The sequence below is a fragment of the Mus caroli genome, unplaced genomic scaffold (assembly GCF_978045245.1).
Source record: "Mus caroli unplaced genomic scaffold, Mus_caroli_1 scaffold_11, whole genome shotgun sequence".
NCBI classification, from domain to species: Eukaryota; Metazoa; Chordata; class Mammalia; order Rodentia; family Muridae; genus Mus; species Mus caroli.
Window position 1 is genome coordinate 39,668,081 of NW_028227266.1, and position 17,463 is coordinate 39,685,543.

The window sequence follows — 17,463 nt, forward strand, 5'->3', positions numbered from 1 at the left end:
GACAAAAAAAAAATGTAAGGTGTGAGATAAGAACAGGTTAGCTATCTGCAGGCCAAGCAGCCAAAGGATAGTCGGAGTAGTCAGGGAGAAAATGCAGGTCCAGTCAGAAGCCTGGATGCAGTAGTCTCCCGCATTAGCTCTGCAAAACAAAGATGCTGGAAGCTGTGGGTGGGGTGGGGCCGGATAGCAAGCAATTTGCCACCTGCAATAAATCACCGTGGCTTTCCTCTCTACAGGCATTCAGGGATGCAACGTGGCTCAGTCATTTCAATAAAGCTCTTTTCAGCTCTCCACCTGAAGGACAATGATTTCCAAGTTTTACTTCTTTTATGTCTTTTAAGGGAAAGGCAGGTGGGAAGTATCGGTGTGTATGTAAACTGCAAGTGCCAAACACAAAACAAAAACAAAAACAAAAACAAAACCTGTGTAGGTGAAAATACAGTCTCAGTCTGCAAACTGCCCCTTCCTGGTATCTAGAATAGAAAACAGCTAGGCATCAAACATTTCAAAGGCCAACTTCTCAGCACTATAATCACCCACAGAACAGCTCCTAAAACGACTCACGTGTTCCCAAGCCCCTAATTAATCAGAGTGAGTTGGAACCTCGGGTGGCGTGGCAGACAGCTCTAACAAGCTTGCTTTAAAGTAGTTCAAGAAATGTGTTGATTGGAGCAAGTCAGGAGCAGGTACAGTAGAGACAACACATTCTCAAGTGACAGAGTCAGATCTGGAAGAGGGAAAAGTTGAGGTGTAAACTTGGGACCACCAGGAAATAGGTGCCTTTCTCTAGAATCACAGCCTCAAAACCATCCGGGCTCTTCTTCGAATAGAACAGATTTGAGGAATGCCTGCATTCAAATGCCTCCGTGTTGGCTTCGGAGACTCTGGCAGGTAGACCAAGAGTGGAGGAGCAGCAGAAAGCAGCAGAGGAGAGGAGAGTGCAGAATGGGGAACAGAGTTCACACAGCAGTCTTTAGAGATACACGGGGAGGTGAAGGGATCCATTCACTCCACACAGTGGGGAAGAGGGACAAAAGATGCTCAAGTTCACTCGCTGCCCTGACACCTTTGTGAAGAGCCAACACCTTTCATCTTGAAAGGAGTTCATAATTCTTTTGATAGCTTTCAGAGGAGAATGGGTAAAAGTTAATCTCCCTTTGGTTCTCTTATCAGGAGTAAACAAAGTTCAACTTTGCAGGCTCTCTGTTAGCCAGCCCGGAGAGACCCAGAGAGAGGGCAGCTCCTTAATGGGAGATATTCAATGAACACAAGGAGAGCCTGGATGGGGGTGGGGGAACACCTGCTCCCTGTTCCTCCCAATGGGAAGCTGACTCCCCGCTAGCAACCCCATCAGCCTCAGCTCCAGAAACCTTCACATGCAGGTGCTGTGCCCCTTGGTAAATCTGTCCAAGCCCCAAGGACAACATTGAGCATCTACTTCCAGGGAACTAAGTTGGCTGGAAAGAGATGAATGGGAAGAAATGAATGGGAAAATGATGAATGGGAAATGATGAATGGGTCTGGTCAGGTCAATGATTTTTCTACTATGCTTCCCTCTAGGTCCCCTTGGCTTACAGTGGGACCTTTATAGACTTTGGCATTCCATTCTGTGCATACTTCCATTGTATGGTAATGACTCCATCTTTGCCTCACACACTGGTTCCATATCAAGGTGCTGGCACTTCTACCATCATGCATCAACATCTGCATGGGTGGGTGGAATCTAAGCCTCTAGATGGTCAGAAAGCATCTAGGACAGTCTGCATTGTACATTGGCAGGCTAGCTGGGGAGGTATTCCACTCAATGTTTGTTGATTAAAAAATTCAAATGTTTAAGTCAAATAAGTAACATCAATTTAAAAATTTCAATAAAAGGGTTTTTTTTAAATGTTTAAAATTGTATACTGTAATTGTTACTTATTTCAGAATTCCCCCCCCCCCCTGTTTTTTCAAGACAGGTTTTCTTCGTGTAGTCCTGGCTGTCCTTGAATTGATTCTGTAGACTAGGTTGGCCTGGCACTTAGAGATCCACCTGCCTCTGCCTTCTAAGTAGTGGAATTAAGGTGTGAGGTGCTACCACCACCCAGCTCCTTCAATAAAACTTTTATGTTAAAAAAAAAATCTTAGCAGTAATTGGGAAACTTTCCCACAAATTATCAGGGGAGGGGCTATACTAGGAGTTGAACCCAGGACTTCACACATGATAGGCTAGCACTCTGCCACTGAACTACATCCTCACCCCCCCCCAATTAGTTCTTTATGTACTATTTTGTATGTGTGTCTTTCTTTGGCTAGACTATTGCCTTATAATGTGTCAGGATTCTCTTACATTTTGATCAATAATGATATTGATCATTATGATAATGATAAATAATATTTACAAGGCAGCACAACCAGGGCTTTCTATTGCCCCAGATGGTGAAATACCCTTCCACTTCAACCAGGGGTGTTTGCCAAGAGTGATCTCAGAACATTTGAAGTATCCTTTGGAGACCTATGTAGAAACCTTTTGTGAACATCAATTCAGAACAATAGTTGACTGCTCCATAAGAGGCAGGAGACCTAAGAAGTATAGGAGGGTTAAAAAAAACGCTGTCTGAAAGTGTAAAACTAATTGAACTAGGGTTGGTTTTCAATAACATGCATGTCTATTCAAATTAGGTCAATGAATATTTAGGAATGCCTAGAAGGGCAAAACACATCCTACAGGATAAAATGAAGGAAAGAAAACGAGGAAGACTCACTTCCCATCATCCTCCAGGGGTCCAGGCCCTCAGAGAAACACATCATTTTCAAGAAAGAACAGAACGGCTTCAGAATCCCTGATTAACCAGCAAAGAGACCAAACAAGAAAGTAATAATGACAGAAATTTTAGCATCCTAATAATGAGGGAGGGTCTTTGAGCTGAGCCTTAAAGGACAAATAGAATTTGGACAAGAGATCTTTGAAACAGAGGTCTTGTAGAAGGACAGGGCACGACTGGAAAGTCAGACAGGTTTCTGAGTCATCTGATGATTTTTATAGGTACAGTTCCTCACCCTGTACTGGACCTCAACACCCATTCTGTGATCAAAGATGCCTTGACTATGGGTTTACTGGTTAATTCAAAATCTAGGTTGTATGTGTTTGTATCCTACTCTCTATCTCTGTTGTAGAACACAATTAACATCTCTGACTCAGTCTCCACAGACAAAAACAGTATCCACACCACCAGTTTATTCAGAGAATTAAGTTAGTTAATACAGGTAAAACTCTGTGAATACAGGATGAGTTAACACTTACCATGTCTGGGACATGGTAAGTATTAACTCGGTGTTTGTTAAAGCAATGTCAACTATAAAGCTGTGCATTTCTTTTAATCACAGATTATCTGAAAGGCCAAGGAGGTGTGGAGGAAAATTCCTCTTCTGTTACCTTAATACTCAATTCTGAAGTGAATTCATGGAAAGAGAAATGCCTGTGGTAGAACACCCTGTGTCATCTCCTCCGTGTCCTTCATCATCTCTGTTCTAGAAGATCACACCTGCATTGAGTGACCCCAGGGCTTCTCCTCATCCTGAGGTCATGGGTTTGGATCTGCCCAAACTAGAAACTATTCTGGTGATGCTCTGGAGCCTCAAAAAGCTTAACACTCCACAGCTCAGAATAGACCTTGTCCTCACTGTGGACTCCCCTTTGCTAATGGTTTCAAGTATCCCAGATTGCATTACTACCAGGAATCGATCGCTCAGCTCTATAAACACTGTCTATTTTGGTCATCTTTCCCCAACTTTCAGATATATTTATTTCCCAGAATACGTCAACTCTTAGACAAAATAAAATCTGATTACAGAAATGGAATCAGTATGCTATCCCATTGTCGGGAAAGCTGGAAAACTTCCTAGAGAAATATTTTTTTTTGTCGGTCAGAGCAAAGAGAATTCATTTCTCTTACATGGTGGGCCCAAAGTGTAACAGACAGAGCAGACTTAAGAAATGCACTGAAACTATTCATGAGTCTTCTACAGCTTCACAGAGCATCTTTTAGAACTGGTTTGAATGTCCAGAAGCCACTGATGGCAATAAAGCACTTGAAATGTAGCTGGAGTGACACAGAAACTGAACTTCTCATTTTAATTCCTTTAAATTTGGGATTTGAGATGTTTGTGAGGCAAGTGATCTACCCTTGGGTTTGATCCACAGTTCCAAAAGCATGTATTCTAGGAACAGAATTGCATATAAAATTTTAATGTAAATTATTTTATTTTGGCTACTGTCCTACAGGCCCGAAACTTTTAAAGTTTGGGAACATTTAGAAATATAAATCCACTTAGCCAACTATAGCTTTAGGTCATTTAAATATGTATTAAGTATTTCTAATGTGAATTTAGCACCTACATTGAATTGTATAGTAAAAATAAAATATATAGATTTTATAAACTCAGTGTGAGAAGATATATAATCTACTCTTAATATTTGATATTATAGTTTTATTATATTTAGTTAAATTAAAAACACTAAAATTACATGCCCTGACATTTTTTTTAATTTTGTTTGACTCAAACAAATATACTTAGATGCTTTACCTTGTGTTTCTATTGGACAGTGATAAAAAGAGCAATTTCACATATAATCTCCTTCTTTACCACAACCCTATTAGTTGGTTATAATCTCAGCTATAATCTACTTCTTTACCACAGTCCTATTAGTTGGTTATAATGCTAGGGTTACCCCATTTTAAAGATATGAAAATGTAAGTTTAGGTATTTATGAGGTCTCAAACCTTGGAATGAGAGCCAAGCATGAGTTTAAGGTTTCTGGAAAAGAGATGCCTTTTACAAATCGCAAAATGTAGCAATGAAATAATTTCTTCTGCATATATGAGTCAGTTTATCTTTGACCATCCATTTTATACCCAGCCCTTCTTTCTCCAGTGATTTCCATGATGTTTTATGAATTTCTAATTTCACATATTAACCTTGATTGTAAACCTTGATTGTTTTTAAAATTCTAAAATTATTTTCAGAAATTTTAATAAATTTTAATTGCACTGAATATGGATTAAAATTTCAAGCGAACCAATAATTACAAAGAGAATTACTACAAATAATGAGAGAGGGCTGAAAGATGAGTCAGCAGTTAAGAGTAGTAGCTGTTATTGTAGAGAACAAGGTTTCAGCATTCATAATTCTAGGAAATCTGACGCCTTCTTTTGTCCTCTTTGGACTCTGAACACACATAGTACGCATAGACACTGTCAAGAACATGAAGCACCAAAATTCTGCTAATCCTTAAATACTTCTTAGTTTTTGTGTTCCATTGAGTGGTGTTTTATGATGTGGTTTATTATTATTTATTATGTGCATGGAACATTATTATCACTTTATAGAAATTGCTTATTAGTTCTATGCCTGAGTTTATAATAATTTCTGTATAGAAAACCTTATTATCTCTTAATAAGAAGACTTTTATCTCTTTTCTTCCTGACCTGAAGCATCTAATATATTCTTTGTTCCTTATTGTATTGTCCAGGGCTTTCATTACTTTCTTAACTTATAGCAAACATAACAGTACCCTTGTTTTACTCTTGACCTTACAAAAATAGTATCACAGACAAAGTTTATGCCTCATATATTTTAATATATGTTTTCATGTCAAGAACTTTACTGTAATTCCTTCTTATTTTATATTATTTAGACATAAATCCGTTTTTATCTTCCTTATATATCTTTTGTGAATCTACTGAGATAATCATGACTTTCCCTTATTTCATATAAAATCCTTAAACATTATTAGTAAATTTTAATACAGTTTTTATTTTGCCTACCTTAAAGTTTTATTGGATTCTCTGCTTTTAGATTTATAAATAAAATATATATAATCTTATTTCCTACTACCATTTTTAACAGGATTTTGAAATCAAAGTTATTATTTCCCTTAAAATATGATTTGGAAACTGAAGAAATCAAGTCTATTTCTACAAAATTACCAAGAAATAAACTTAAGCAAAATTGTAGACATTACCTACAATCAAATTGTTAAGCATTAAAGAAGGAAAATGAAGACACAAAACTATGCAAAGAGACCACATTTCTTGGATTGGGAGAATCTATATTGTTAAAATGTCCACAGTATCCCCAAGTAACCTATCAATTTGGTGGGCTTTCTAACCAGACATGATAGTTTGGAGAAAATGGGTTCCCAGACGCTCAGAGGGAGTGGCACTATTAGGTATGGCCTTGTTAAAGTTGTTGTGACTTTGTTAGAGGAAGTACGCCACTTAGTCTTTGAGGTTCCAGAAGCTCATGCTAGGCCCGGTATAACACTTTTTCTTTCTGCTGTCTCCCATTATGATACAGAACTCTCAGCTCCTTCTCCAACACCATGTCTGCCTACATGCTGTTATGCTTCCCACCATGACAATAAAGGACTAAACTTCTGAAACGATAAGCCAGTCCTAATGAAATGTTTTTTTTAAATAAGAGTTTCAGTGGTCATGGTGTCTTTTCACAGCAATAGAAACCCTAAGATACCACACATCAGAGACATTCTTCACAGAACTAAAATTGAATCCTAACATTTGCACAATATAACAACAACCAGAATAGCCAACGCCATAATAAGCAAAGACAGCAAAGCAGGAGGCATTACTCTATTTGACTTTAACATTTATATAACAAAGCTAGAGTCATCAAAAGAACCTGGTATGGAACTAAGACAGAAACATACATAATTGGAACAGAACAGGAAATCAAAAGTAAACCTATCACATAGATCCACCTGGTTTTCTGCAAAGACAACAAGAGCACATGTTGAAGAAAGAATAGCCTTTTTGTTTAAGTGGTATGAGAGAATTGTGTACTCATACAAAGAATAAAACTGGACACCTACCTCTCAGGGGTGAAACTTAAGACTTAATGCTGCTTGGAGGAAATAGAGGAACAGCAACAGGGCATTAGAATGGATGAAGGTTTTCTGGGCAAGATCCCTGAAGCACTAGAACCAGAAACAAAAATGGGAGAATGGGATTACATCCAGCTTAAAGTTTCCACACTGCCAGCAGTCACCAGCATGCAGAGGCAACATCAGAATGAAGAAAAGACTTGCAAACCATTTACCTGACAATCAAGATCCAGAATATCTAAGGACTCCGATAATTCAGAAAAAAAATGCAAACTAACTCACTTAAAAGTATAACTTTCTAAGCATATGCCAATGGCCAACAAGTACATAGAAAGGCTCAATATTACTACTCATTGTGGAAATACAAATCAAACCACAGTAAAAAAAAAAAATAGCTATTACATAAGTGGCTTTTTAAAAACATGCATTGGTGTTTTGCCTGCATGTATGCCTATGGGAGGGTCCCCTACAACTGGAATTATAGACAGTTGTGAGCTGCCAAACGGGTGTTGGGAATTGAACCTGGGTCCTCTGGAATAGCAGCCAATGCTCTTAACCACTGAGCCATCTCTCCAACCCACTATTACTTAAAAACAAAAGCTACTAAGTGTTAGTAAGGGTGTGGAGAAAGAATATTTGCATACTTTGGAAAAACACAAATTACAAGAATTATGGTTAATAGCATGGACTCCCCACCCCACCCCCAAAGAATGAGTATATGACCTGTTAGTTCTACTCCTGACTAATGGCCCAAGGAAATGAAATCAGGATGTGAGCAAGACAACGTCATATCTATGTTGTCTGAAACATTATTAACCATAAACAAGAAATGGAAATAAAGTGGGGTGTGGTGGCGCATGCCTTTAATCCCAGCACTTGGGAGGCATAAGAAGGCAGATTTCTGAGTTTGAGGCCAGCCTGGTCTACAGAGTGAGTTCCAGGACAGCCAGGGCTACACAGAGAAACCCTGTCTTGAACAAAACAAAAGAAAAAAGAAAGAAAGAAAGAAAAAATGGAAAATGGTTGATTAATTGGTACTAAGTCACATTTAGATGAGTGTAAGTTGTTGTTTGCACAGTACGTGCTATTGCACAGTAGGGGGACTAGGAGTAATAATTTTGAATTATCATGCTGAAATAACAAGCCTATGTATATTTCAAGCATGCATGGCTTCTTATTAGCATTGCTACATTATATATGATTTTTAAAGTAAACATTTTAAAATATGATTTTCAAATCTATCTGTCCTTGTGCATTGTTATATACAAAAATTATCTCTTCCTTGAACTCATTTGGAAACTACTTCAGCCTAAGGCTTATGGGTTGGGGAGGTAGTAAACTTCCTCATCCACAGCAAAGGGAGGAAGAGGAGGAAGCAAAAGGAAGGAGAGGAGGAAGAAAGAAGGGCTAAAATGTGAAGAAACATGGCTGAAAAGTCTCATATTTAGCAAATTACACAAACCTGTGACTCAATAAGTTGCATGAACGCCAAACAAAATAAATACAAAGCACTCTTGTCAAGACGTATCGTAATCAATCATCTGAAACCTAAACACAAAGAAAAATCTGGGGATTAGAGAGAGACTGTGCATTACTAGCAAGAGATAAACAATTTAAACAACAGCAAATTTCTCCTACAAAATCCTGGAAGCCACAAGGAAACACAAGCTCAGAGAGAAGAGCTGGCATTCAGGAACCCCAGTAAAATACTCTGCAGGAAGAAAGGGAAAAGACCTCCTGAGGTGAATAAAGCAAGGAGAATCTGTGGTCAGTAGCATCACTGAAAGACCAGCTGATGAAATTCTTCTTATAAGAGTGGAGGGAAATTTCAGAATAGGGAATGAAGGAGGAGCACCCTGGGTGGTAACACACAAGTGTCAGACTGTCCCCACCACTGGACTGTACAGTATCATTTTATATATAAAAACAAAATAATAACCTTTTCACAAAGTTACCAATGTACTAGTTAAGCTGACTGTATTGTAAGAGGGAGATGGGAATGGAAACTGAGGATTTTGGCAATCACAATTTGAGGTAGACTATTTGAAGTAGAAAAATGCTGATAGCAATTAATTGAGGGAAAAGCAACAGTCGATGCCTATTGTAATCCCTAGAGTAGACATCACAAACTATGAAAAATGTGTATAAAAATAAATAGAAACTCATTTCTAAAAATGGTTTGAATACATGAAAACGGGGAAATGGAAGAATGAACAGGAAAGCATAGGGCATAAACGAAAATAATATTAAACCAAAAATGTCAAAAGATTCCATCCTAATAGGTGTGTAAATTTAGACATAAACCTCATAGGTCTGGGGATGTTGCTCAGTGGTAGAGCACTTGCCTAGCAAGTCCAAGGATTTGACTTCCATCCCCAGCACCAAACGCATGTAGATTTATACAGGTGCCAATCAAAAGCTAAAATAGCAAAATAGGTTAGAAGAAAGAAAACATCCTCAATCCAAGGGCATGTTCGTCACCACAAAAACCAAAACCACCACCACCAACAAAAACAAAAAACAAAAAAGCAAAAAAAAACTAAAAACCCAACACCCAAAACCAAAACCAAATAACAACAACAACAACAAAACAAAACACCAAAAAAAACCCTAAAAACCCAACCTTTAAACATAATTATATTAAGAGATTAAAAAAATAATGACAGAGCCTGGGAAGTGACACTTGAGCAAGCATAAGGACCAGGGTTGGGATCCCCAAGTCCCAGTGCTAGGTAAGCATCGAAATCTACCATCATAATTCCAGCCTCCTCAAAAGGCGATCCAGAGCAAGCTTACTATCAAGATTAGCCAGACAAGCTCTGGGTTGGAGTGAGAGACATCTTACTGATTAAGGTAGAAGACCAATGGAAGACTGTCTCCATATCAATCCCAGACCTCCATACATATCCACATGCATATACACCCACCACCCCAAACATAGTCATACACTCATGTAAATATGCATTCACATACACTCAACACACACACACACGAACGAGCACAGGCACGTGTGCATGAAAAAAGAAAAGAAAATTAAGTAAAATATCAAGCAAACACTAATCAAAAGAAGGCTAAAATAGCTTTATTAGTATCAAGCAAGACAGAATTCAAATTAAAGAAAATTGCGAGATTCAATGAAGGACATTATACATTGATAAAACGACCAATTCCTAATGGTGATAAAGCAAGCTTAAACGTGGCTGCATCGCAAAAAACAGACCTGCCTGCAAATTATAGTGGCTATGCTTTTAATTAGTCAGGAAGCAATAGCTAAGCTCAGTTAACTCAGGCTAGGGATGTGACTCAATGGTGGCATACTTGCCTAGCATGTATAAAGTCCTCAGTGTCCACAATGCTACAAAAACAAAAACTAACTCAAATTCAATCATACATAAGTATAAAAACTTAGAGGAGCGTTTTCAAACGCTGGAAGTTGGGCATGGTGCCTCCCTTCTGTAATCACAGTACCTGAGAGGCTAAGAAGGATTGCCTTACAGCTCAGGCCAGCCTGAGCTAATCAGTGAGATAGCCTGGGCTACAGCAGGAGACTTTGTCCCAGGAAACAAACAAATGCACACAGTTCATTCTTTGTTTTAGATGTTATAAAGTTATGACATTACAATAGTTATATAGGATGAATACAATCTTATTTTAAGATAAGAAAAACAAGTTTTTGATTTTCCTGAGTCCTAGAGCTGGTGAATATTACAAATGAGATTCGACTGAGGACTTCCTGGGGCTTCTTCTTTCTTAGGACGATGACTCCTTCTATAGACTTCATTTCCCAGTTTCCTTTGTAACTGCACCTGGCCACGTGACAAGTTGTTATCCAATGAAGTGTTAGCATTTTACTGCAGCCTTGGTCTTACTGGGATGCATTGTGTCTCCCTCCTGCTTGCTGTTGGCTAGGTGAGTCTTCTGCGACTAGAACAAAAGCATGGGTCTCAGATCATTAAGCAGAAGCCAGAAGTTCCAGAAAGACATTAAAATAACACCGACTTGTATTGACTTATGAAGCTATCACTTCAGTTTTCAACTATCTTTGGAGAAAACCTCTGAAATTTATATTTTGTTTAAGTCACTTTTTTTTTTTTTGGAATGAATCATTTTGAGTCACTCGGCTGACTCGCCCTCCAAATGCATGTGGACTTCAAAGCTTCTTTTTTTTTTTTAATTTTTTTTTACTATTATTTGTGTGATCTCTTAAGCACCGTGATGTTGCACTGTGTGTGGTACACACACACTACAGCATAAAGCATACCTTTTCAACTGTGTTCAAGCAATTCAGATTTATAACTCTCCCCAAGCCATGCAGTGTCTACGATACAGTGGAAATCCACCAGAATTATAAATGCATTAACTCACAAATGTGAGAATCAATATTTCAAATAATCTAGGAGACCAATGTGCACCCCTCACTGGCCTCCAGGTGCTACCCATCACTCCTGTCAGCACACCGGTGTCAGCTCTGAAGAATTGCATATTGACTTAGTATTGACCCCGGAAAAACAGAACAGAGAGTGGAAGTTGCCTCAGAAAAAAAAAAAAAAAAACTGCCAGGTTTGCTTGTTAGCCCAGCTCTGAAAGCGTCTAAAAGAGAGACTTTTAGCGTCTAAAAGTTCTCCTGCCTTGCCAGAAGTCCTGACATGAACCTTCAAGACATTACCCAAATCACACAAAAGCTCACTAACTCTCCTCCCAGCATTTACACACAAAACAGAAGAGGCTTCCGCCACCTAATCACTCACAGAGAAGCAAATTCCCCTCACTGTCTATGTGCCTGTGTAAAAAGGGGGTTGGGGTGGAGGGTGGTGTCAAATAAGCCTGTCCCAGTCCATCCAGCAAAAAGGCCACTGAGAAAAGCATGCCTTGGCTTTTGGAGCCCCCAGTGAGGAGGCTGTTAGGGAAATGGTTCTGTGTGTAGGAGGAAGAGGAGACTTAGTTCTGGGATACAGGGTTGAAGGTCACGGCAGTCCTTTGGAAATTCCTATGGCATGTGAGCTCTTCAAAACCTCAGCTAATAGAATGTTTCTTTTTCAAAAGAAGGCAGATGTGGATAGGCACCCACATCTGGAAAGAAAAGGCACAAGGCTGTGCCAGGCACAGAATTAAGCTGGTATTTGTGTTTGTATCATGGCAATTGGCTTTGGCTTCTCATTTTGCATAATCTCCTCTATGGAGAGGAGAGTAATTTCCCTTCAGTTCATAGCCTGATGCCTGCAGAGGACAGAGAGGAAGTCTCTGCATTTTATGAAAGAGAAAATCACCAGCGTCCCTTTTGTTCCCTTCCGCGGGATTTGGACGGATTACGTATACTTAAAAGGGAAGGCAGCTTTTAACCTTAAAAAAAAAATGGGAGAGGGAGAAAGAAAAGAAAAAGGTTGGGGGGGGGTGGCGGAGGGAGGAAGAAAACTGGCTGCATTAACACAGTGCATTGGCATGTTACTAAATCTAAGGCATTTTGAAGGATAAATTCTCAGACTTTAACCAAAACATGAAACAAATTCTTCAAGCATAAACTGCCAAGCTCATCGACTTGTTCAGATCCCTCATCGAACTGCGCGCTTAGCTCTGTGATTGGCTGTTTAACACTTCCAGGCTGGTGGAGGTGGTGGGCAAGGGATGTGCCGAGGGAACTGCTCGACGAGCCTGGTGTGTTGGCCTCTCTCAGAAGATCAGACTTCTGGAATCGATTTGGGCCCAGAATTGCATTACCGAAGGAATGCAGACTATGTGCAAGCCTTGACGGCTTGTGAACCACACTTCCTGAAGCTGGCCACAAGCCAGCACCGAGACCATCAGCATCTTAAAAATGAATTCTTTATGAGACAAAGAACAAGCCACCCAATTTCTGAAATCACTGAAGTGGAAAGCTTGTCTGTAAGTAACCTAAAACTGGTCAACACTTAGACTCCTTTGTATTTTGAGTATATGGGAGGGATCAAATGTCACTCCCAAAATGCCTTTTCCTTTCCACAGGCAGGCATTGTGAGGCCCCGGGTAGCCTGGGATTATTATCTGACTGAAACTAAATTGCTCTGGTTAGACATCTGTTATTCTGTCGAAAATATTGCCAAATGACTGCACCAAAATCAGGCAAATAGGATGAAGTGTGTTAAGGAAGGGTGAGGGTCGCAGCTCTCCCAGTCTGGACATGATGAGGTGACTCTCCAGGAAGGATTTCTGAAACTCCACACAGCGTGATTGCAGGAAGGGGTGTCTTACAGGCTCCTATAGGGACAGTAAGCTGTGCAGCCATGATTAGAAACAAAAGAGAGCATTCCCACCACAGACAAGAGATAGGATGCTGCTCAGAAGCCAAAGCCAGTAATGGTAGCTGTGGGTGTACATGGCACCACCACAGAAATGCCAGCTCAAGAGGATCGTGAGATGAGGCAGGACACAAGGAAAGCCATGAGGGGTTTAAGGCTGCATTCCTCTTATGGTTATGTATAGTTGATGCTCTGTGAGGCAACGAGTCGTTTCTACCTGATATCCTTCAGGCTACATCATTTCTTTTGTCTCAAGTTTGAGTCCTTTCCTTCAAAGTCAAAGTTACAACACCCTAGAACTAACAGGTGCTTTTGGCTCACAAAGGTCAATTCTGGCTCTCAAATTCAACCACCTCATAGAGTTCACCAGGCTAAATAGCTTGCCTTTCTTTGCAAAGAGAGAACTAAGTCTTCTGAAGTAAGAGATGCACAGAGACGTGTGGGTCCGATTCTGTCCTAAATAACTCAAACACGAACTGTCCAGCATTCTGCAGACAAGCCCAAGACCTTCATTCTTCCTTCCTCATACCATGGGGCCTTATAGCAGAGTTTCTTGAACACTTCCTACTCATTAGCCTCCTCCACTAGATGAAACATTTACATGACCCTAAGTATGTAAGTATATAAGATAGATCTACAGATCAAAAATATCTACTGATAAATCATAAAGAAATTTGTTTTAAAACAATTCTTTGTTATCCACATAATTGTAACATTATTAAAGATGGAAGAGATCTGATGATATAAATGTGTCTCTTTATTTTTATATAAACAATTAAATCATGCTCGAATAGTTGATAGCGTGGGATGTTCAGCATCTTCAATGTTTTTCAGAGTTGATCTATATTTTGACTTTATGATTATCAATGCTGAAAATCTGCTTCACAAAAACATATAGACTAAAGCAGAAATAAATTTAGGAGTCTTTCAGAAACTGCTGGCAAATATCCAAATCCCAAGCCAAAATCCATTGGGTAACTTTTTATGAGACTGAAGGCAGCAACTCAAAAACCAAATATTCACACAGTACAATCCAAAGATACACAAACTTGACACAAACATGGTGAGAAACAATGCTCAAGAAATATTAAAAATCTTTATTTGCATGAATTAATTCATCATGTTTCCATAAGATCAGAAAATGTTGCTTGAGCATCAAAAACTCTACAGTGCATAGCATGCAATAGCCTCAAATATGGGAGAGGTACTGCAGGCAGTCTTTGCTGGTGCTCGGTGGTGTGACACCCTGTGCAAGGATGACATTGGGTGCAAAGTGAATACGTTGTGTGTTTAGGACCAAGTCTGCAGTGAAGTCATGTGATACAGTACAGGCAAACTCTGCAAGAAACACCTCATATTCACCATAGGGTTGGTTTTAAATTAATTTTGATGGTTACGTGCTTGGGAGCCATACATCACTGCTAAAATTTTCAGATCCCCACATTCAGCTACACCCATGTTTTAAGAAGCTAAAGGCCTGATGTGGTGGTTTGAAGAGACGGGTTTGAAGATCATATATTTGAGCGTGTAGGCATCAAGGAGTGGCACTATTTGAAAGGATTGGGAGGTGTGGCCTAATTGGAGGAAGTGTGTTACTTGAGGCAGGCCTAGTTGCTCTGTCTTCCTGTTGCCTGTGGATCTACATGTGAAGTTCATAGCTTCATTTCCAGCACCATGAATACCTGTGTGCTGTCATGCTTCTACCATGATAATGGATGAAACCTCTGAACTGTAATTTCAGTTAAGTACGTGTGCGTGTGTGTGTGTGTGTGTGTGTGTGTGTGTACATGTGCATATATGAATGCCCATGGCCATCCTGTCTTTTCACAGCAATAGAGCACGGAGAAAGAAGATCATACTATTAAGGTTTTACCTTCAATGTAAAATTTCATGCCTATTTCCCACTGAATCATTATGAAGAAGCCAAAGAAAAATCTTCCTGAGCAGTGCCTGCCTTCATTTTCTTACTGTGAGAATCTCACACCTACTCAGCCCATCTGTCATTATAGCAATGTTAAAAAATGACATTCTTAAGGTGTAACAATGAAGATTTAAGTGAGGCCCAGGTTTCCAAGTGAAGCCCTCATGTTTGATTCAGATCCAGTGATTTGAATCAAAATATTTCCATGGGAACCTGCAGCCAGCCTGAGATACTTACTCCCAAATTGAATAAATCTTTTTTTTTAAATTAAGTTCTGGGTTTTGTTTGTTTATTTTTATTTGCTCTCTAAAACAATACAATGAACTGAAAGACAGTTTTAAAAACAATACTGACACATGCAGATAAAAGCTGTCCTTTCTAAACAGTATTTAAACAATAAAATTAAATTTCTTTGAGCATCAATTCCCTGAGCTGTAGACAGTGTCTAGTACAATGGAGAACAAATGGATGAGTGAATGAATGAAAAAAAAAGCTTTGTTTAAATGAAAGATTTATAAGATCTGAACAGAAAGCAGACTATGAAAGACTTTCAAAGCTTGTGTTCAGTGGCCAGGGATGAGCTGATCAATAAGAAAGGGCCAGAAATGGTAACACATGAAGCTGGGAAACTCACAAAGTCTATCTTAAGATGGCATTAAGAAGAATGTTGAAGGAAGAAATCAGCCTATTGGGTCAGAAGATCAGGGTCACCAGAATTGTTATCATAGACTACCACAAACTGATTCAACTAATTTTCCGCTGAGCAATGCATTCCAGGGCTTTTGAAAGTCCCCACACTTCACAGCATGCTTCCCCAGCAGGAAGGGCCCCTTAAACATAATTTGATTCAGTCCATGTGTTTAGAAGAAAAAAGCAAAGACCCAAAGCAGTGGTGTAGCATGCCCGAGGTCACACAGTTATGTAGCCACCCACTCAATGTTCCTTCCAGGGCACCATGGTACCATGCTAAGAGTTCATGGAAGGGATGGAAAGCCAGGATAGTGAAAAGCAGGATGCTAGATACAGAAGAGCTACTTAAGAAAGGATGGGCTCTAAGTATTCAGAGTGAGTGGGGGAAAAACAGGAAAGAATGTAAAACATTGATGTAAAGGAGCCTCAAGACCCCCACAGAGCAAGGGGGACACAAGAACTTGGTTGATAAACATATGGAGAAGGAACATGGCTATAAATCCAGTTGGGACACTTCCTTCTCAAAGGATCTGTCCCAAACACAGCAATGTCACAGGAATGCAGGCTGCTTTGCTGTTGGCTGGGAGAAAGAGAAAGTGGCTTGAGCCACGCCTCATAGCAAGCATTTCCGAGTGAGATTCCATCATCCCAAGTGATGCCAGAACCACCAAACCACCAAGGACTATGGGGAAATGACTGGCTGCTCTGATCCAAGCAGAACCAAAGGATTGAGATGTTCCAGGAGTTGCTTTTAAAGAAAGTTTTTCCCTGCCCTGCTGAGAAGAGAAAACCCATGAAGAAGGGAGAAATGGAGCTGTGTTACAATTCATCAGTACATGTAAAGTAGGAGAGCGAGAAAGGCAGGAACAGGGTGGGTTATATACTTTCCATAGCATGAAAACCTGTGGGCCTGGAATGGAATGCAATGAAAACGTTTGACATAGACGGCCAGGATTTGGCTGCTGGACTGTTGGAATAGCTGCAGACACAGAGGGGAGCGAAACATGCAGCCTCCCAAGGGCTGGCATAAGAACATAGCCCGGACAAGAAGACAGGCAGCCAAAAGCCTAATTGCCTTAAAGTTCAGGTCGCGCCTGGAGACACAGTGCTAGAACTTGGCCCAAATGAGGGAAATGGGGCTTCTGTCTAAGGAACTCAATCAGGCAGATGGACCCTCTCACTTTCTACACCGTGTTCAGACTGGCGAAGATCAAAATCAACCACAGTTGCTCCGAAACAGTCCCTTCTCCTTTGTTCTGCCTGTCAATGGCCTTATAACCTTCAGACCTTTTTGAATGTTCTGTAGGAGCAAGCCGATAATGATTGGACAACCAGTTTTTTTTTTTATGCATGTAATGACTTCTTGAGGATTCTAATTAGGAGATGATAAACATGTAGGACCTTAGATCAAGCGTGTAAAGCATCAAGCCACCCTCCATCACTACATTCTGCACACACACAAAGCAACAACTAAGGTGTTGAAAGAGACAGTTCATGCCACACTGGCATGACTTTTATGTACATAAGCTGACTATACCCTCAATTTCACCATTATATGGAAGGGGAAACTTGGAGATTAGAAGATTTAAACTCTTCCTTGGGTTATATAGTCATGCCAATCCGGTTTATCAATGTTGAAGCACTTTACTATTTGCCATGTCTCCCTCAGCCTTTTAAGGCAATAAATGCTACACTTT

At 39.8% G+C, this 17,463-nt stretch overlaps 1 long non-coding RNA gene across 2 annotated transcripts in view; it reads right to left on the reverse strand.

The window, feature by feature from the left end:
• Positions 1 to 10,067: 10,067 nt before the first annotated feature.
• The window catches only part of LOC115031953 (uncharacterized), an 89,280-nt gene continuing 81,884 nt past the window's right edge, over positions 10,068 to 17,463 (reverse strand). For both annotated transcript variants that reach the window (XR_003837612.2, XR_015044526.1), the window contains exon 4: positions 10,068 to 10,807. This is a non-coding gene — a long non-coding RNA (uncharacterized LOC115031953). The remainder of the gene's footprint in view (positions 10,808 to 17,463) is intronic.